The 20,918-nt window shown below is 42.5% G+C and overlaps 1 protein-coding gene across 2 annotated transcripts in view; it reads left to right on the top strand.

Annotated features, from left to right (window-relative positions):
* The window catches only part of C8H1orf21 (chromosome 8 C1orf21 homolog), a 72,895-nt gene that overhangs the window by 10,170 nt on the left and 41,807 nt on the right, over window positions 1-20,918 (top strand). The window contains exon 2 of one of the 2 annotated variants that reach the window (XM_030455232.1): window positions 7,939-8,019. The exons of the other annotated variant lie outside the window; for it this stretch is intronic. The gene's annotated coding sequence lies outside the window, so the exon portion shown is untranslated. The remainder of the gene's footprint in view (window positions 1-7,938; window positions 8,020-20,918) is intronic. 2 annotated transcript variants of the gene reach the window in all.

Genomic DNA, 20,918 nt, shown 5'->3' with positions numbered 1-20,918 from the left:
CCAGAAAGTCTGCTGTGGATTTTCTGAGCCTGTGAGATCAGCTCCACTCCTGATCTTGGTCATCACTGAATATCCTCAGGAGTAAAAGCCACAAGTAGGAATGGAGGTAGCCCTGAGGTCTTCTTGGTTTCTCTTTGGTGGTTGTTACCAGGTGAATTGTACTGTCCTGTTTGCTGATGGGTTTTTCCCCTAATGAGTAAATGGGTGACCTCTGTGCTTTTCCAGCCTTTCAGGTTTCCTATTTCTCTCTTCTCTGATCTGCCATTCTTCTTTTTATCTGCTGCCAACTCCTCCAACATGGTGTGAACGGGCCTGAAATGTGTTTTGTCCTGAAATGGTTTTGTTGCTTTGAAAAAGCTGAGGGTGGTGGGGTGTAAAAAAAAACAGTGTAGTGTGTGAGCTTTTCAGTCTTCTGCTTCTGTGATTTTTTTGGTGCCAATATCCAACTCCAGGAGTAAGCCTCAGTATCTGCAAGGGTTCTTCAAAGTGTAAGCAGAGTTGCTTTCTCTGAGAACACTGACCTGGGCTCGGCAATGAGGGGGAAAAATGAGCATTGGAGGAGACCCAAGGACTGCATGACTGGTTTTGTATCTTGATTTGAGTGTCAAAGAAGAGATGGAAAAGAGGAGATGGGAGTGAGTTTCACCCTCAAGGTAATGCCTCGTGGTGGGAGGAGTTGCAGGTCTCTGGTTCATCATTCATACCCAGCCAGCACATCTGGTTTGGTTAGTCACAGGAGTTACTCTGGGAAAAAATTTAAATTTGATGAAAATTACACTGGTCTGAGTGCTGTAATCATTGTACTTTCCTGGAAATTTAGTATACCTGTGGTGGTGTGTGCTGCTGCCTTTGTCAGTTCTCCTGGTTCTTGTCTTGGGTGCTGCTTTGCTATAAAGCTGTACCAGAAAATCTTGGATGAAGTGAGTGCCTGCAAGGAAAGTTTTAGAGAATACTAGAAGCATGAAGTACAAGCATGTACCAGAAAATCAGCTTCAAAGCATGTGGTAAGAAGGGGAAAAAATGTATGTGCTTCCAGATATTGCTGGGATAGGAGAAAAATGGAATGGTGGTGTGAATGGTGCCATAGGGTGGGAGGTGAGAGACCACAGCTCTTTTTCCTGAGATGCTGTGGAGCTGCTGCTACTGGAATTTCCTATTCAGGCTCTTTGCAACTGTGCTGGTATCTTTGTGGCATGGAACATGGTAGGACTCTGTATCTTGTTGTCAGAAAATCAGCTCCCTTTTTCTTGGCTTCAAAATGTTTGTTTTTATATATGTATATTTTAATTTTTTTTTAAATAGAGTGAAATCTGGATTATTTTTCTAAATCTCTCAGATCAGTTTGAACCTCAGTAGCTTCATTCTGTTCTCATAACAAATTTGCTTTTCAAATGCTGTTTTTGAGTTCATAGCCACAAAGAAGAATATTTTCTGTCACTGTCTATCACAAGTCCCAACTCACCCAGTTCAGTCCTGGGACTGGGGTATGTATTGCTGTTTCCTTGTAGTGTTTTTGTTGTTGTCTCCCCCCTTCTGCAGGGTGGGAACAGTGCTGATTGCAAGTTTATATTGCTAATAACTAGAAACAAGCAATTCTGACTCATGGGTCATGGAATACAGAAGTACAGACAAATCTTGTGGCTACCATAATTTGTTTACATATAGGAAAATTATGTAAATATCATTGCAGATTAGATTTAGCCTCTGTATGTGCTTGCATTCAATACCCTGGGGCCAAAACTGGCTACTGCTGATGTCATGGAGAATTTTGCTGTTCAGCTGAGTAAGTCTGGAATTTAGCTTCTGTGTGTTTAGAGGCACACAGTGGTTTTTCATACTGTTCACCATTGTAGAAGGAGTCTGGTGGCTTTAAATTACCTTTAAAGCTATAAACATGTGTGGAAGGACCACCATGTAAGCTGAAATCTTTCTGCAGACACCTTGGGTTTAGCACAGATTAAAAATTAATATAGAAAAAGAAGTTAAGAGTAATGGTTGGCTACCATGATGCAGTAAAGGACATACTGCATGGAGTCCAACTCTCTGCATTTTGGGGTAAGAACAGAGCCAGGGTTTGTTGTTTCTGGGTCATTACCATCCAGAGCTGGTATCAAAAAGAGGAGAAATAGTAGAGTGGGAGTAGTGTGTCTGTTCATAAATGTATTAAATAAGGAGGTGGCAAAGCAGAGGGTTGGAGGTAGTGTTGGGAAAGAGGGGGCAGTGGCTGTGGGAATGCATTGACTCTCACAATAGTTTTTATAGTTATTATTTTATAGTTATTAGGACTGCTAACGTGCCTGCTTTGTAGGCTTGAGCATCATTTGTATTTCTGTTTTATGTCCACCTTGCATTGTGCAGCACAAAACCCAAAGCAGCATCAATGTCTGTACTTTCATGTTGCCACTTGTGTTGGCACAGAGTGTATGGAACAGGAAAAGTGCTGGCAGAACACTGGAAAACAGGAGCTGTCTTGCAGGCAAGCAGAGGAGATGGAGATGGGGCACAGTGCCTGCTGTGGTGGAGTCTCAGATCCAAGGCTTCAGTGCTGGTTTGGAGTGGGGAATTTCGTGTGTGTATCTACAAAATATCTGGAAAGTCCTTGGTAGTGTAAAATAGTTGTGTCTTGGGAGTCTTCTTTATTGGTTTAACATTTTCAAGAGCAACTAAATAGGTAAAATACTAAAACCTTGAACTTAAAAATCCTCACCTTTTAAAGTAATTCCTTGGTTAGCTTTACTTGTCATTAAAATGTATTTAATTATGGAGCTTCCTCTTGCCAGTGCTGACACCATTTCCTGTTTTGGTTTGCTTTTTTTTAAATTTCTCCTTGATACATTACTAATTGTGTTGTGTTGGCACAAAGATGCCTCAGGTAAGCTCAGGTGTTGTTCTGGGAAGCACAGGCATGACTTCAGGCAAGAATTTGGCTTCTTAAAATTCAAGAGATGTAGGGGGGCAACCAGGGGTGAGTGGGGAACAGGAGAATGGGCAGGAGAGCCTGAGATTGATCCATGGTCAATCCATATTGACTTGGTGTATTTGATTTGGTTCAACCTTAGAGAGACTTTGAATCAAAGAGGAAAAAGTCCTTTTGCATGGGTTGGGGCATATGAGAGACTTAGCAACCCAGTGTAGTTGTTAAAAATAATTCTGTGTTGTCAGCTCTAGAGCCTTGTCTGAGCTTCTGGGGTCTGACCAGAAGGAGCTTGGAGGATCAAGAGATTCCACTGCAGGCTTCCTGGAGAAGGAATTGCCTCTTGGTTTGGTTCTGTGCATCCCCCACTGAGCTTTCTGGAAAATAACAGTTCTGGAAAGCAGAGGGATATAATGACAGCTTAAAAAACAAAACAAAACCAAAAAGCAAACCAAACCAAACCACAAACAAAAAAAGCCCACAAAACCCAAGCAAAAGGCCTATTTCTGCCATGCATATAAAAGCAGGGGGCTAAGGAGGTGAAGCTTCTTTTGTTCTACTCGTCCTTTGGTTTTCTGTATGTGAAATGTTATAAAAATGCAAACCACTTCTGCACAGCACTCATTTCACCACTGAGTGAAAGCTCAGAGAAACTGCAAAGTCTTTTCCTTGTTGGTAAGAAGCAGCAACTGCTTTGTTGGTTTGCAAGGGGGAGTTGCCTCTCATATTTTTTTTACAGTGTTTTCCCATCTTCCTCTCAGATAAGTGCTGAAGGAAGTGCTGGGATTTTTTCAGTCTCCAAGGAATGATGGTTTATCATCCATCAGGAGCCTGACTGGCTCAGTGACATGGTGACATGTTGAGCAGTGTGTGGGTGCACTTGTTCCTCCTGTGTTCTTACTCAGTGTCTGTGGTGCTAGCTAGTGGGAAAACTTTTTCATCTTTATGCACTTAATTATTTGTTTTGGTAAACCCCCTTATTTTCAATCTTTTTTAAGCCAGCAGAAAAATTAACTTACTTTGACACAGTATCTGTTTTTTAAGGTTGCACTTTTCTTCCCCCAAATGTGCAAGTAGCATTTTTTCTCACGTTTCCTGCACAGCCAATCAAATTGCTAGTTTTTAAATCCAAATTTAACTTTTCTAGTAGATTAACAACACACTATGTTGTGTTGCTCCTCAGATCCCTACCTCAGCTGAGGACATAATGACAGCAGGTCAGCAGCTCTCTCCACATAAAGGGTTTATACTGTTCTGCCAGCTGAAAAGCATCTGTTTTTTAAGATAAATGAGAGCAGTGCAGCCTGTGACCACATGCCAGCCTTCAGAGTCTCCTCCTCAGTTTTCATTATCACTAGGCCTGGCTGTGCTTTGCTTTCAGATTATAAGGCAAAAATCTTCTTAGGATTTGTGAAGTCCTGCCTTCGGGTGCATGGTCAAATAAGTGAGAGTCTAGTGCTTAATTAGAATTCTATTTTTTTCATCACAGGAACTATTGGATGTCCCTAAGGAGTATAGAAAGTGGTGTTTGATTGGGCATTGGAGTCAGTAGTGGGTGGCTGTGCTCATGCTTCTGAAAAGCAACTTATCAAAGATGCAAGTGCTCACAGCATGAGGTGTACCTGATAACTGAAGGTTTTTGCAGTATCAATAATTATACTTCTTGTAGCTTTTCATTAAGAGCTGTGCATATGAAGATACAGTAGAGCAAATTGCAGTGCAGGCCAGCTGCCCCAGGGTCCTCTGATCTCCCTGAAATGAGTTTTGGTGACAGACCTGTTTCCAGGATTGGTACCTTTTGTATGTTCTGAATTAATGATTTATGTTCAGATTTAGTTGGGCTGCAATGATGCCTGTGCTCAAGGAGCAGGGACAAGTATGTGAAGGAAGGGGAGCAGGTGGGTATTGTGCAGATGAACCATGGCAGTGCTAAGCACCAGGCTTAGGTTCGGTTTCTGATGGCTCCTCTTGCACCATAGCCTCCTTTACCCTTAACTTGTCATTTCTCTCCTTTTAAATATGTTGCCAAAAAAAGGTGCTGTTGCCAAAGCCTTTAGAAGTGAGGGAGTGGCAGTCTAAACATTGTATAGATTGTATAGATTCAAGCCTGTGGTCATCTTCAGGAGCATTGCCCTCAGTACCTTTCCTTTCCCCTTTGTCAGCTGCAGGAGGGAGCAAACTGGTGGCAGAAGAAGATAAATGGAGAGATAAATGAATATTTAAGCACTGCTAGATTTATTTTACTGACAAAATCACTGCTTGATTTCTGCAGGGGGAGCATTTGCCAGAGCCTTGCCAAAGACTCTCAAAAAGGAGCTGGAGAAAGTTAAGAACATACCCCACATCATTTGATGGGATTTTATTCTGTTATTTTGGCAGACTGAGCCATCCACTTCACTATGGATGTGAGAGGAAAAAAAAAAAGGCCTGACAGAGGTCTGAGAGCCACCTACAAAATGCTGTGTCCCATTCAGCTATTACTTAAGAGCAACTGAGCATCTTGAGTCCTTTGGCAATTTTGAGTTACGTTGGTGAAAAGATGTTAGCAGTCAGATTTTATTCACTTGTTGTGTAGCATCCTAGATTTTCAAAAGAGTTTGGGACAAGAAAGGAGTGGTAGGTATGAGTTTCTTTTTCTGGCTGGACCAGATGGTTGGTTTTGAAGCCTCAGGGATCAGGACATCATTCTTTCCTTTCCCTACATCACATCTTTGGCTTGCTGACCTGAAAATTAAAGGTCAGCATTTCAGTGTGTTTGTTAAATACTCTGCTTCCTGAGGCAACTGTTCACAAAGCTGAAGGAACCCATCTCAGTTTTCCCCCTACCCCTACTCATTGTCCTCTGAAGGTAGCAATGAATACAAAAACAGGAAAGAGGAGAGATAAAGTGAGGGAATCAAGTGAGAGCTGAGTTGGCAGTGCCAGAAGGAAAAGGCTTTTTGACGGCAGCTTTGCTTCTCAAGAAAAATAAACCAGAGGTGAATGGACTTAAAGCACTTCTGAAAATGCAGTTCTCTCTCTTGTTGAATTTTTCTGTGACCTCTTTCTGCAGTTTTTTGTGATGCAATAAAGTAGAAAGAAACCCCATGATATTGGCTGGGTATCATGTGCTTTAGCAAACAGCCATGCAGTATATATGGACTAAATTATCTAATAGGTTTTATTAGCATATCCTCTGCATGCACAGCAAATTGATGATGGTGAAGGAGGCTTAGAAGTTGACCAAAGGACTCTGGCTCCTGTGTTGTGTTTTTGCATATGAATGCTGCTTTTTTCCTTCTTTTGGTCATGTTTCATTCCCCAGATAAAGTGCAAATTGATTGAGTGATTTTTTTTCTTTCTTTTCATAATATTCCCCCGTGGAATTGCTAGACAAAAAGAACTGTATTATTTGGCAAAATAGAACATGGGAAGGGAAAGCCTGTCACTGCTTTATGGCCTTTCTAGAGCTGCAGAGCCTATCTCAAGGGTTTGGGGCCACTCTTGCTTCAGCAGATGCTGCATGTGGCCCTTTTGTGGCAGTTCCAGCTGCTCAGCACAAGTGGACTTCTGACTCTTCCATCCAAGGTTAACATTTTTCCTCTTCAAGAGCAGTGTGATGCTGAGAACAAGTGGTGTCCTTTGCCTCTTCATGTTCCAGGGAATCAAACCATAAATCAGTACCATGGTTCATGAGTCCACTGTGAAGGTTTTGAGGGCATCTTGCAAATGCTGAGAACAGGATCTGCAGTTGAGCAAGGATCTAAGTAAACCTAGATGGAGCTCTTGCATTAATTTTTTTCTGTTTATCTGTTTTCACTTTTTGTCTGGAAGACTTCATCCACTCCCCTGGGTCCAGCCCCCTCCCTGCCCCTCTGCCCCTTCTTCTTTAAGCACAAAACTCAAGAACTCTTGGAAGAGGTGGTCTAGTTGTCTAGGTATTACAGCAGTTCCTTCCTAAAGGGAAGTGTCATCCAGGGTTCCTGCTCCAGGCTTCTTCACTGTGAGCATGGTGGTTTTATGTGCTTGTCTCCAAGCGAGCAAGAGCTGAATTCGGGGCTCTGGGTGCTTGTGTCTCTGAACCTTCAGAGCTTGTGATGGAGCAGTGAGACCCTAAGAGTAGTAGGTGAGAAAGGAGGGTATTTAATCAAAAGGCTTTGAAGTAAAGCTGCTCAGCATATCTTCCATCTTTGGATGGTGTTCTGGTCCTGTGCAGAAGATTTACCAAAGATCTCCACAGTGATGCAGGCAGCTTGTATTTTAGAAGCAGCATGGAAGGAATTGGGGTGTTGTATTTGGCTGTGGTTTGGCATGTATCAAAGTAACACACTATGGCCTAAATAAGACACATTTCCTAACAAAAAGAAATGAACCCTTGGGAATATGGGAAACATATGGGAAGCCATGAAATTATTTGTTAGGGATTTCCCCTGGGTTTGCAAAAAGGAGTTCTTTTTTTATCAAAAGAAAGCTGTATTTACATGAAGAGCAACATGATTTAATGGTTACCAACCAGTTACAAGGGAGCTTTCCCTAATAAAATAGCTGGCAGTACAGATGGAGGTGGTGATTTGGGAAGTTTCACTGAGGATTTGCATTGTGTGAATTCAAGTAAGTTTTTCCTGCTTTGTGCAGAAACTGTGAGCAATGATTTGTGTCTTGTCCTTACCATCAGCTGTGGAGAGGATTGAGTAGTTTGGAGGTAAATTCAGTATCTTCCTCTCCAGCTGTCCTCCTGGCCAGGAGATGGAGTCTTTTCTTCTCAAGCTGACCATGAAGGAAGCCTCTAAAACCTCCCCCCAGTAGCCAGCAGAAGATGTGCTTTAGAAAAGAATGAGGTCGTTGTTACTTTCTGCTTTCCTTTTCCTTTTTAAAATTGTTTTATCCACAAAAAACTGTCCATTTTTTTTGACCAAGCTTTTTCTCTTTGTCAGATTTTTTTGTTTGTTTTTGTTTTGGAGGACTTCAGATACTTTTTTTTTCCCTATTGTAGCTTAGGAAAATTTGGTGATCTCTCTGGCCAGTGTTTTTTTGTTTTTTTTCAGAAAGCATATGAAATAATGGTGGAACAAAACCAGCTGCCAGTGAAGACACTTGAACTACAGAGCAAGCTGTTTCTGAGAAAAGTTGAGTAATGCCTGATTTGATTTTGTTTTGTTTTGCTTTGGTTTCTTGGCTTCCAGATTAGTGTTGAAAAATAGCTGCCAACTGTAATTATTTTACTGGAAGCTTAATTCAAGGTCTAATTTTACTGGAAGCCCAAAAGAGGGGAGGAGACCAGAGCAGGAGATTGGCATCAGATGTTGAATGATGGCAATATCAGACATACTTAATATAAATGAACTTGGTGTTAATAAAATAAACACATGATGCTGCTTTTGGCCCAGTGTGGGTAACAGACTCCATGGACATACTTGTAGCATTTCCCTGCTGGTCCAAAAGCTTTTCCTGGTGGTTTTGATCATCTTTCACCAGAATCTCTTGGCATGTGTTTAACTTCGAGGCCTCAAGTGTATTGTGGTTGAAGTGTGTGTGTGTGAAGTCCTTTGGCTGTACTGTTGTGATAAGGAGCAGGTCAGTACTGTTCTGATAAGGGGATTGAAAAGTTTCAGTTGCTTTAAATGCTGACTTTCCTTAGTGGGATTCAGCTTTGCTGTTTCCCATTGTTAAAAACTCACTGACGGAATATTTCTCCCTCAGAGAAGGCCCTGCAGCAATTCCAGAATTTCCACATGGGTCTGCTAACATCTTCATTGTTCACATTTTGCCTTAAGAAGGAGAGGGGGGCAAAAAGTAGATTTTTTTGGAGTTAATTAACCCAAGAAGCAGAGTGTGTTGAACCGAGAAGCAGAAGCAGGGGTAGTGTTTGATTTCTTCCACATTCTGGACTTTGTTCCATGGCTGGAGCATTATAGATGTGCAGGCACAAAGAGGTGGCTTGTTGTGAGACAGGTGAGTTCCACCTGATGGCTTTGTGTCAGGTGAAAAGCCCAGTGATTTTTCTTAACACATGGAAGGAGGAGGAAGCATCCCTTGTTCTTACACCTTGAGTTTTCTTGAGAGAATTCTGGACACCCCTCTGAAGTTTTCAGAGGTCAGCATGATCTGCACCCATGTTGTGGGTGAGTGGAGATCCAACCTTCATTTCAGAACCCCAGATCTTTTGGTTAACTTTCCAACCAAGGTGTGCCTTGAGAGCTCCTGAGGAGTTTAACTCTGGTACTGATACTTGCAAAAGATTTCTGGAATTAGATGATGAGGGATTGATGTTTCAGATGTGCTTTATGTGAAGTGTTCACAGAGCAGAAGGGTTGTGGCAGGACCTTTCTCTTCTAATAGTTTAAGCAAAAGTGTTTGTGAACAATGCAGTGGGAAACTATATTTTCATGTTGTTCTCAGGGTTAAAAAGCAGCCAGCCCAGTGTGCACCAGGCAAGACAGTGATAGTGCTGGGCACAACTGAGTTTTGTGGGTAGGTGTGAGTATGGAGAAGGATGACCACATGATATGGGGAAAGGGACTCTCCCCTCTTCACATGCTTTTTCCTCAGGGGGAAATAACCCAAATCCATAGCTTTACTTAATTTACCTATTGAGACTAAATTTGAAAGGGATTTATAAACTACAGGTTTAAAGCTGGGTTAAAAGATAAACCAGGGGTTTATCTGCTTTCTCTAGCCAGGCAAATGAGCAGCATCTGCTTGGGGAAAGAGCCAGGGAGGGTATTGCTGCCAATTTTTTTTAAACTTCAGGTAGAACCTTAAAATTAGAAGTGACTGCAAATCCCCTCCAGCATGTTCCATATAATTTGATATTTGCTCACTGAAAGCCTGTCTAGACTCTTACCAGTTGTGTTTATTACATACAGCACCCATCACCGTGTGTCTTTTTGACAGCATCCATTTAAAACAATCCATCCTGATCTCTTGGCATCTCCCTTTTCCCCATAACACTCCCACAAAAAGGCTTCCCTCCTTTTCCCCATAAAACTGCATCTGCCAGGAGCTTTGCTGTGCCTGAGGACCCATCTTGTCTGTGAGCAGGGAAGGTTTTGCTGATGCTACAGACGTGCAGCATAGACCTCACCCAACTGGATCTGCTCTTATAAAACCAGCTTCCAGGCTGCTGGCAATTCTGTGTGTCACAGGGCTGAGGGCTGATCTGCTTTCAGCTAGAACCTGCAGTTATGTTCAGTTGTCTCCTTGCTGGTGTGTAAAATGGGGACTGTGGTACCTTCCATCTTCTGAAAACCAGTCCTGGTGCATGAAAGGAGCAGATTTTAATAAGGGCTGGGTGATGGGAGTCCTGATGTTTATCAGCAAACCATTTTTGAGTTGTCTGGTGGGATCAGTAGAAATAGAATTAGTTTTAATAGAAACTGCAAATTGTCTTCTCTATGACTTTGTGCTTGTATTTATCTTCTGTTTTAGACTGTAATGATGGGCTTTTTGGAATAGGCTGCTCTTGCTCCATGTTTACACAGTGTCCAGCACAGTGGGATCCTTTCCCTTGCTCCTCCTGTGTACTCTCACATGCAGCTTCCTCCTCACTTACACAAGGTGCATTAAACAGTTCAGCTCCTCCTTTCACCTCCCTTAACTGAAACCCTGTGAATTGTGCCTAGGATTTTTTTGAGCTTGTCAGAGCTCCCTGCTACCTCTTTGGTAACAAGAAGCACTGTGTGCTTACATAACAGTAAATCCTCTATATTACAGATGAGCAGAAGCTGTTTTCTGTGTGCTGAGGACTCCAGAAAAACTTGAATAAGAAGCAACTTTTCCCATTTCTAAACACTGAAACAATGACTTCTTGTGTTAATCTTGCAGAGACATCCTTTGCAGAACAGGTATTTAAGAAAGAGGCAAATCCAAAACTTGCAGACAGTGCATTCAAAAGTCAACCCCAGTTTGGCAGAGAGATGTATTTATTCTCTGCACTGCTTTACAATAGATCCAGCATTTGAGTTTTGTCTGTTGTTGATTCTGGAATTACTTTGCATGTTGAAGTATCAGTTTCACATTTGAATTATTCCCCAACAAATTCTTGCTTCCCATTTTCAGCCACTTCTGTTGTCATCTGAAACCCTTTCTTTCAAGTAAGCAAACACCAGAGGTCTTCTCTCTGCAGATGGGTGTGAATGCAACCTTCACAGCATTAAAAGGCTGAACAACTGCCCACAGTTCTCAGTCACTCTCTTAAGAAATGTCTGAATGTTGGTCCTTCTGGGACAGAGGACCACAAAACGTAGGGTGTTGTTCTGCACATCTGCACCAGGGCTTGAGAAGGTGCTTGTTTAATTTCAGCTGTCACTGTCCTGCCTGGCAGTGCTTTCTCAAATTGCAGTCTGCAGTATTGAAAGGAAATCTCTTCTCTTACTGCCAGTGCATTTGGATTCTACAAGATGCTGATTTTCACAAGTGGCTGAAAGTAAAGGCTATTAGTGACAGTGTATATATATATATATATATAAATAAATATATATATAATGTATTTTTTAAATTATCATTTTAAGAAAGTAACTTCCTTCCAGTCCTAAAAACAAAACCACATAAAAAGGGAATATTTTTTAGTGAGTGGAAGCCTACCAAAGCAGTGCTAATTTGCTTTATTGACTTTTTTCCCTTCCAATTGGAAACAATACTGTTTTTTCCCTCAGAGTTCAGATTGGACTCTATGAAAATTACACTGCCTTTCCCTTCCTGACCCTTGGAAGAGCAGATCTTCCCTGTCCTTAGGAATTCCCAGTGCAGGCTGATAGGTCATGGGGATCTGGAAGCACATTCTGCATCTTCATCCAGGGTTGCTTACAGCCCCTGAAACTGAACTCATTGGCTTAAAAAAGATATCTGAGGGGATGAGGAAGGGACCTAGCAGGAGGTCTCCCCTCCTCTCCCTACCTCTCTCCAGGGAAAGCATCCTCATATTCTTGAAAAAGGACTTTGCCAAAACTGCCTTAGGAGTCCCACCAAGGATGCACAAACCTTCCTCTGAGCCAGATCCTCCTTTTTAGCAGAAACACCTTGCAAGAAAATTCTTGTATAATTTGTAAAATAGTAAAAGGCAGACTACAGAGTTAATCTTGGTGGGATTTTCTCCTCACTTGGATTTTAACATTGCTGAATTGCAATCACATCCATTTTTAAGCATGCTTTTGTAGCCTGCAGCCGTTTTTCTTCACCAAATTCCATGCTTGCAGAATACTTATAAATGCAATGTTGTCATTAATGATGTGAGTGGTGTCCTAAATGTATTCATGCACTGCTTTTGTTGGTCAAAAATTGTTAACTTTCAGTTCAGAGGTCTGATATTTCTTAGCAAGAAAATAATTGAACAGTATTAGAACACTGACAGGATGCCCTGTTGTTAAAGAAATTCAAGTGCATGTTAAACAACTGCAGACAGATGAACTTTTTAATTTAATAGGAGACCTCATTTGAATGTTTTCCCAAGGGAGCATCACTTCACTGAGCATTTGTTTGACTTCTAAGAATGAAAACCCTGCTCTTGGGAAAAAACCTCTATAGAGATGTCATATTAAGCAGGGATGTTGAAGAGTGTGTGCAAGTATTTGTATTTTTTTATATTAATTCACTGCCATAGTGAAGTTTTGGATGAGAAAGAAAACTAAGGTAGTCCTTGATCAGGTGTTACAGTACTGGCTTTATATGCACTCTAGGTCATACTTCCTTTTTTTCTAGAAGTTTGTGAAAATTGAAAGTAGTTCTGTGTATTTCTTGCTGTTTTCTCTGCTGAATAAATATTTAAGAAGCTATTAAATAGATTAATATGCTGTGTTTCTAGCCTACTCTCTGAATTTTATAACCTCCAAGAGTTCAAGACAAATGTTTTCAAGTAAACCTGAGGCTTTTGCTTATCTGAGCGTTTGGTTTAGAGGAAATACTGAGCTCCAGAATGTTTTGTTTTTTTGAAAAAGTTAGAAAGTTGTAGTATTTTCCTCCTTTCTTTTGTTCTGCTGCTGGCAGTGAACACTTCTTGCTTGTGCCTGGAATCCAAATGTTCCATCGTCACAATTCCTGAATGGGCTGGGACACCCCAGCTTTTGGGGCAGCTTCAGGAATTTGGGAAGACTGTTAATTACAGTTTCAGTCGAGCATTGCCTGTGCAGGGCATTCAGTCTCTGGTCTGCCTTCCTGTTACATGTTTATTTTTCACAACTCAGGCACCCCTCTCTCTGTAGTTGAAGTTACAGCTGTGTTCCTCAAATAAAAATTCTTTTAAAAAGTGAGTGCTTTTGTTTTGTTTTGGTTTTTTCAATGGCATTTTAAAAGTCTCGTAAGTGAACGGGTCCAACATGAATACAGCTCTGTAGGAAAACCATTCCAAGGATAGCCAAATCCATAAAGTTTTAAGCTTCTCTTTGATCTTAGGGATTAGTGGAGATTTCCGTTTACGCATGCCAAATTTTGGGGTCATTAAGGATGCACAGAATAACCATGTTTTCATGAGAGAAATGTCCTGTAAGGGTAACACTGCTCCCAGTCCTGCTTCATGGGCTCACTTCTCCTCACTGGTTTCTACAGTGAATTTCAGGTGGGTTTAAACATGGTTTGGGCACAGAGTGGCTGAGAGCAGCCAGGCAGAAAGGGATGTGGGAGTTTGGCTTGAGAGGAAGCTGAACAGGAGCCAGCAGTGTGCCCAAGTGGCCAAGAAGGCCAATGGCATCCTGGGCTGGTGGCCAACAGGTCCAGGGAAGGGATTTTGCCCCTGTGCTCAGCCCTGGTGAGGCCACAGCTTGAGTCCTGTGTCCAGTTCTGGGCCCCTCAGCTCAGGAAGGAGATTGAGGTGCTGGAGCAGGTCCAGAGAAGAGCAAAGAGGCTGTGAAGGGATCCAGCACAAGTCCTGTGAGGAGAGGCTGAGGGAGCTGGGGGTGTTGAGGCTGGAGAAGAGGAGGCTCAGGGAAGACCTCATCACTCTCTCCAACTCCCTGAAAGGAGGTTGGAGCCAGGGGGGGGTCGGGCTCTGCTCCCAGGCAGAGATCAGTCAGACAAGAGGCCATGGGCTTAAGCTCTGCCAGGGCAGGGTTAGGTTGGATATTAGGAAGAAATTCTTTCCAGAGAGCTCAGTCCCTTATTCATAGCCTGTGCTAGCTGTGCCTAGTTTATCTTGGGAAGTCAGAAGATACTGATTTTTGTCTGTGAACCAAGCACAAAGTTGTTGAGAGAAGGTCCAGGTGACTTGGATTTTACCTCTGTCTAATGAACTTTTAATAAATTGCCTAAGGAAAAAAAACAAAGCTAGACTGTGGTCTAGAGTTTTGGTCCAGAGTTTTTCTAGGCTGAAAAGCCAGTCCAGAATAATCCTTGAAAATACGAAATGCCATTAACTCTTACTGTGACATAAGTGACAATGTATGGGCTGAATGTGTGAGACCAAGGGGGAAGAAGTGCCTTGAGTCTAGGGAAATGGGAGTAAATGCACAGGAATCAGGATTGTCTTGCTCTGGTATTTTAAATGAGCCTCATAGAAAGTACACTGACTGTTTACTGGGAAAACATCATTTGGGCAATTTGTGAATAGGAATCTTGGCATTCACTGAGTTGAACTGTCAGGGAGGGGATGTTAGCAAGGAGCTGTCTAGCATAAGCTGGACTGCATTATTATTGAAGGATGCAAATTCTTCCCCCCCTTAAGGAGTGCATCTGGATCTGCATATGGAATCTCTCATGCTAATCATGGAAAATTCATCTTGTTAAGTGCCCTGACCTGTAGAAATTGAAGGAGTTTTAGCTCATGGGTCTTCTAATAGCAGCCAGCAAGAAGGTGCTTGTGGGTTTGTCAGCAAAGATTATGTAAGAGACAGGCATAGCATCCAAGAACTGCCTTGCATGTTATTATGCCACATCATGACAGCTCTTCTAAATGTTTTCCACTGACTGAAGCTTGCTGTGAAATGTTGCTGTGCCTTCAAGAGGGCTTTTTAACAAGCGTGAGACCTCCTGAATTACAGTGTGTAGGGGGAAACCTTCTGGTAGTAAGGCCAGTCCAGTGTTCATGTCTATAAACAAAGTGTGTGTGAGCATGATTGCAAGAGGTGATCCTGATCACCACAAAAAATACCAGATAGCTGTTCAATCTCAGTACTAATTAAATCTCTTTTGCTGTTTTGATTTAGTGTTTTAGTTCTTTTTTATTTATTTACTCCAGATGCTGAACTTTCTAGGGTAAACAATGAAACAAAGGCAATAAATAAAATGCTACAGTGCTGTCATACCTTTACCTGTTATTTTCTGTCACATTTTTGCAGGGCTTTTTTTGCTGAATCCTAATGCTAGGCTGTCATTGAGCTGTCTACAGTAAATCCCAGGTCACAGTTGTACATTATTCCTTCTAATCTGTGTTACCTTGTGTTTGTCAAGATAACTTTATTCTACTCTCAGACAGCTTAATTGTCTGGCTTTTCTCTGGCCCATTGGGATTCTGTGGCTTTCTCTACTCTTGATTAATTCACACAGTTTGGTGCCACCCATCATGTAGCACTCTTGCCTAGATACCTTTTAGTGGAGATGTAGTTTAGCCCAGCCCTGTATTTAACTCAGAATGCTGTTGTAGGGGTTTGGGGTGGGTTTTTGGCTTTTTTTTTTTTCATTATTGAAGTTTATGACTATATGAGTAGAAGAGAATTAATAAGCACTTCATGGAGTGCAGGCAGGAAGGATGTAGGGAGCACTCAGCTCTCCTTGAGCATTTCTGGAGGAGCCATTTCCTTGGGCTGTCATTCAGGAAATCCTCTGGAAGGTAACCTTGCCCTTGTGAAGGTTCCCTTCTCCTTCCTCTCCCTGGGACAGACCAAGTGACTTTCTGAGGTTCCTCCAAGCCACTTACCAGGGTTCTGCAACAAAGTCCCTCATCTTTTGAACATGCCAATAGCAGTGACTGCTTCTTTAGCCAAAGAAACAGAGCACATTGGCTTCCATGACTGAAGCTTGATTAATTTTTTTATTATTTAAGATGTTTCTCTCATAATTTTCAAACACTATGATTAATTCTGATTTCAAACAACTTGTAAGGCTGATGGATCTGTGATTTTCCAAATCATTTCAGAGTGCTTCCCTCTTCTCCCTTGAGCTGGCACAGATGGAAATGGACTATTTTTTCCTTAGCAAATTTTGAGTAAACCAAACATTTAGTGTTCTTGCAAACTGGGGAGTAGGAAAATGTGTAATGGGCACTCTCTACACAGCAAACACTGCCTGTAATATACCCTAATAGCTACCAGCCAGGCAGCAGGTGAGAAGCAATTGGGGTAATGTATTTCTTTTATTTCTTTAGTTCAGTTTGCTAAAATAAGCAGAATTTCTTCATCCTGGAAGTGAGGTTCCTGCCAGCAATCTGCTTGTCTGTTCCAGAGCTCCTTGTTGTGATTCCCAGATGTACCATGCCCTGTCATTTGTATTCTGAGGGTGCGTGGCCTCTTTTAGGGAGTGAAATCCTTGGGGGAGGGGGGAAGATCACCAGCCTGGACTTGCTTTTTATTTGCAAACCACCAAGGAGAGCCAGGTGAAAATTAAAAAATTGGTGGATTTTAACATGTAAAAATTGGATTACCTGCTCCCTTCCTCTTGAAAAAGCCTGCTGTGCACTGGAATACCAGGCTTAGTCTTTATACATGAATAGGAGAGCTGTTGATGTCCTTCCCTGTGTCTGTAGTTTGGCTTACATAAAATGAAATATTTTTTTCTAATAAGACACTTAAGCAGCCTTCAGTTAAGTTTAACATTCCATTACACCTTTATCAGTTATGTTACAGACTCAAAAGCACTGGTCACATGCAGATTCATCTCCTGTGTCAAATAATAGCAAAAAATTGATTTCTTTTATTGAGTCTCTCTTTGGAGATCTGTGTGTGCCACAGGAGGGCTTTGCTCAGAGTGGAAACGTGAAGGTGTTGGTTAGCTCAGATTTAAGCCCCAGGTTACATGAGCATCCATATAATTTTTCCTGTCACATTTTAGTTTAATATTTCATTTGTCATTTGGATCCAGAGGCTGCCTGAGACCTTTTGTTGCCAAAAAAGGGGAGAAACCAAGCTGGTAGGGCTACAGCTTTGTCACAAATGAACAGTTTGGGCAGACCACAAACCTGAGGACAGAATTCCTCAGTATTCCCCCCCAGCCCTCCACAAAGGGAGGGTAAAAGGGGAATATAGACCTGAGACTTTAAGTTGGAAACTGAAAATAATTGGATACAGATTTACTAAGGCAGGGGAAAGGTAATAACATAAGGGATAAACTAGCAAAGCACACAAATATATACAAATATATACAAATACATACAAATACATATATACAATCCCATAGGTATGGGTTGTGATGAGCAGGTGGTGAAGAAGCACAGGAGAACAGCAGCACAGCCAGGAGGGAGTGGAAAGGAAAGAAAAGAAAAAGGAGGAGCTGTTGGCTTTCCTGATTTAGAGTATGGGCAGGAAACAGGAGGGAACAGAGCCCTCCCTTTGAGTTCTGCCCCTCTCAGAGCCCTCAAGCCCTCCTTCTTTAGTTCCTCATCTTCCATTCCAGCTGGTGCTGTCTCTGCACACTGGCTGGGCTGGCAAATGCCCATGGAATTGCCTTTCCTGGGTTTGTGCTTGGCTATAAAGTTTGATCTTGGGTGCTTGCTTGGAAAGTCACTTTTTTGGGATGCTTGGGGGAAGTTGTTGGCATTTGGGTGGTGAAATGCAAATGGCTGCTCTGTGTCCCTTCAATACAGAGCCTGGAGTTGAGCAAGGCTTCTGTCCCCAGGTTTTTTTGGCTTTATTTCTTCACTGGGTACTTCTTGGTGTCCATGTCATGGCCAGGTGACTTAGCTCTGCAAAGCCATCTGAGTGATGTGATTCAGGTTAGCTGAGGACCTTGCAGAAAGCAGAGTTTCTCTGCTTAATTCCTTCACCCTTATACTTTTAATTTCTTTCACTCAACCAAGCTGTCAGAAAGAGAGAGTTGCTAAGCAACTTCTTCCTTAAATGCCATGGCATTTCTCTCCTTCCCCCATGTTTTGTGAACTTGAGAGGGTCTCTTCCAACCTGGCAAGCATTTGATAATTCCCATAATCTTCCTGCAAGGAGGCAGCAGGGTGGTGTTGGTAACATAAAGCTGATTTCACCTAATTATATATCAAAATTGCTTCTCGTGCTGCTTGGTTTCCTTGGGAGCTGATATGGGAGGTTTCAAACCAAGCTTCCTCATGCAGGCTGCAAGTAAAGCACTTTTGGCATTGGCAGTGCCATAAATAGGAAAGCCTCAGGTTTTATCAGACAGCAAAAGAATGTGATGAGGGAGGGTTACATCACAGCAAGTTGTTTATCAGAACCTGAAGGGAAATTATTTCCTGGCAGAATGTCCTCATTTTCTTTGTTTCTGATTGTAAGCTTCACAGAAACACAGAACCATTCTGGTTGGAAAAGACTTTTAACATCATCAAGTCCAACCATTAACCCAACTCTGCCAAGTCTGGTGCTAAACTGTGTCCCTAAGCTCCAGATGTATTGAAACTCCATGTACCTAAAACACCTGGAGGGATGGTGATTCAGCCAGCTCTCTGTTCAATAACCCTTTCAGTGAAGAAGCTTCTAATACCCAATCTGCATCTCCCCTGGCACAACTTTACACCATTTCTTTCTGTCTTGTTGATTTTACTGAAGAGAAGAAACTCACCCCACCCCTTGCTTCCAACTTTTTCAGGAGCTGGAGAGAGTGAGAAGCTCTCCACTCAGCCTCCTTTTCTCCAGGCTAAACACCCCCAGATCCCTCAGCTCCTCCTCCTAAGACTTGGGCTCCAGACCCTTCCCCAGCTCTGTTGGCTTTCTCTGGACATGCTCCAGCCTTTCAATGTCCTTCTTGTTGTGAGGGCTCCAAAACTGACCCAGGATTCAAGGTGCTGCCTCACCAGTGCCAAGCACAGGGGAGCAATCCCACTGACTGGGATTCTCTGATATAAGCTGGGATGCCTTGGGCCTTCTTGGCAACCTGGGCATGATGTATTTGGAAACCTGAGCACTTAAGACTCTGCTTCTCTTTTAGCGAAGAGAAGAAAGAAAAAGGAAAAAAAAATGGCCATTTTAGGGTTTTATATCAATATATTTTAATATTTGTTGGTTTTCCAAAGAGGTGATAGCCACCAAAAGGATTCTTCTCCATGTTGGTGTTGTGACTTCCATCCTGTAGGAGAAGGTGGAGCTGTGGAAAGAACAACTCTTCTGTCTGTGTTGTTCTGCACAAATCCTTGGCCAACCAGAAATGTCCTCTCTGTCCTTGCATTTTTTTGGCTTCAAGTTCTTGCATTGATGTTCTGGGTTTAGTCTTCAAAGATCTGGACTTCACCCTGATGAAGTTGGATTTATTTTGAGCACTAAAATATGGATTAAATGAGTCACTAGATGACAAAACAGTGGCTATTCATCATGTGAGTTTTGAATTATAAAGAATTTGATCAAAGAGAAACAAGGTAAAGAATGAAGGATCCTGTTATTAACTTCTGGGGTTGATGCTATTCCACTGTCTCTATCTTAGTGACTTTTTTTTTGCAGTGCTCTGTAGGCACCTTTAAAAAGTCTCTTTCAATATAAGTGGTAGGTGCTCAGGTACAATATTGTAATTCAGTTGTGCATAATTTGCATTTAACACAAGGATAGAAAAATACAATAACTCAGACAGAAGGATTTATGGTGTTGTGGCACACATCTCTCTGGAAGCTGAGTTTCATCAGTTGTCTGGCAATGTGTGATTTACAAGTGCTGTAAATGATGCCAGCATTTTCAGTGCTGTTATTCAGAGTTAAATGCTCTCCTAGGAACTGGACTTGGATGTTTTTTTGTACAAATAACATGGAACCAGCTCCCAGTTCTCAGCTGGTGACCATCCACATGGATGGGCTTGGGAAGGAGGTGCACAGTCTGTGCAGGACATCGTGCAGCCCTGCTTTGTATGTGGGGCCTTAGAGCTGCACTCTTTAAAGGTGTTTTTAAGTGGTGCAATCATGTTGTTTAGGGGAAGAAAAGGGTGGTTTTACTTTGGGGTTTGGTTTTTTTTTTTTTTGCATTGCAAAAGGGAAAAGCAAGGTTAGAGAGCTGGATGGGGTTTGTGTGTGTTATTTAGAAATTTTCTTGGTGCTGCCTTACAAAAAATAAAAAGAAAATTTGGGGAGGTCTGTGGCAGAGCAGAGCCAGGTCTGTATGTCTATGACCAGGTGTCCTGTGAAGAGAGAGCTTTTTCCCCAGCAGGAAGACCTCTTCAGGTGCTTCTTTCTGGTGGGAATGGTTTTGTGTCTTTTAAGCTTCTGATCATAGAATCATAGAATTGGCTGGGTTGGGAGGGACCTCAGAGATCATCAAGTCCAACCCTTGATCCACTCCCGCTGCAGTTCCCAGCCCATGGCACTCAGTGCCACATCCAGGCTCTTTGGAAATATCTCCAGACACGGAGAATCCACTACTTCCCTGGGCAGCCCATTCCAATGCCTGATCACCCTCTCCAGAAAGAAATTCTTTCTAATCTCCAACCTAAACCTCCCCTGGCACAACTTGAGACCCTGCCCTCTTGTCCTGCTGAGAGTTGCCTGGGAAAAGAGCCCAAGCCCCCCCTGGCTCCAACCTCCTTTCAGGGAGTTGTAGAGAGTGATGAGGTCTCCCCTGAGCCTCCTCTTCTCCAGCCTGAACACCCCCAGCTCCCTCAGCCTCTCCTCATAGGATCTGTACTCCAGTCCCTTCACCAGCCCAGTTGCCTCCTTTGGGCCTGCTCCAGCACCTCAATCTCCTTCCTGAGCTGAGGGGCCCAGAACTGGACACAGGACTCAAGCTGTGGCCTCACCAGGGCTGAGCACAGGGGCAGAATCCCTTCCCTGGGCCTGCTGGCAATGCTGTTCCTGATCCAGGCCAGGATGCCATTGGCCTTCTTGTAGTGAACAGTTGGTTGATAGCCTTTACTGTTCCTGAGGAGAAGGGAAGGTGCAAACTCACTTTGCAAAGAGAACTTCATCTTATTCAGTGCTTTTGGAGTGCCAAGGGCCATGCTGTGC

The sequence above is a fragment of the Calypte anna genome, chromosome 8, assembly GCF_003957555.1.
Source record: "Calypte anna isolate BGI_N300 chromosome 8, bCalAnn1_v1.p, whole genome shotgun sequence".
Lineage (NCBI taxonomy): Eukaryota > Metazoa > Chordata > Aves > Apodiformes > Trochilidae > Calypte > Calypte anna.
Note: the sequence above shows the minus strand (reverse complement) of the source record. Positions and strands in the feature narration are given on the sequence as shown.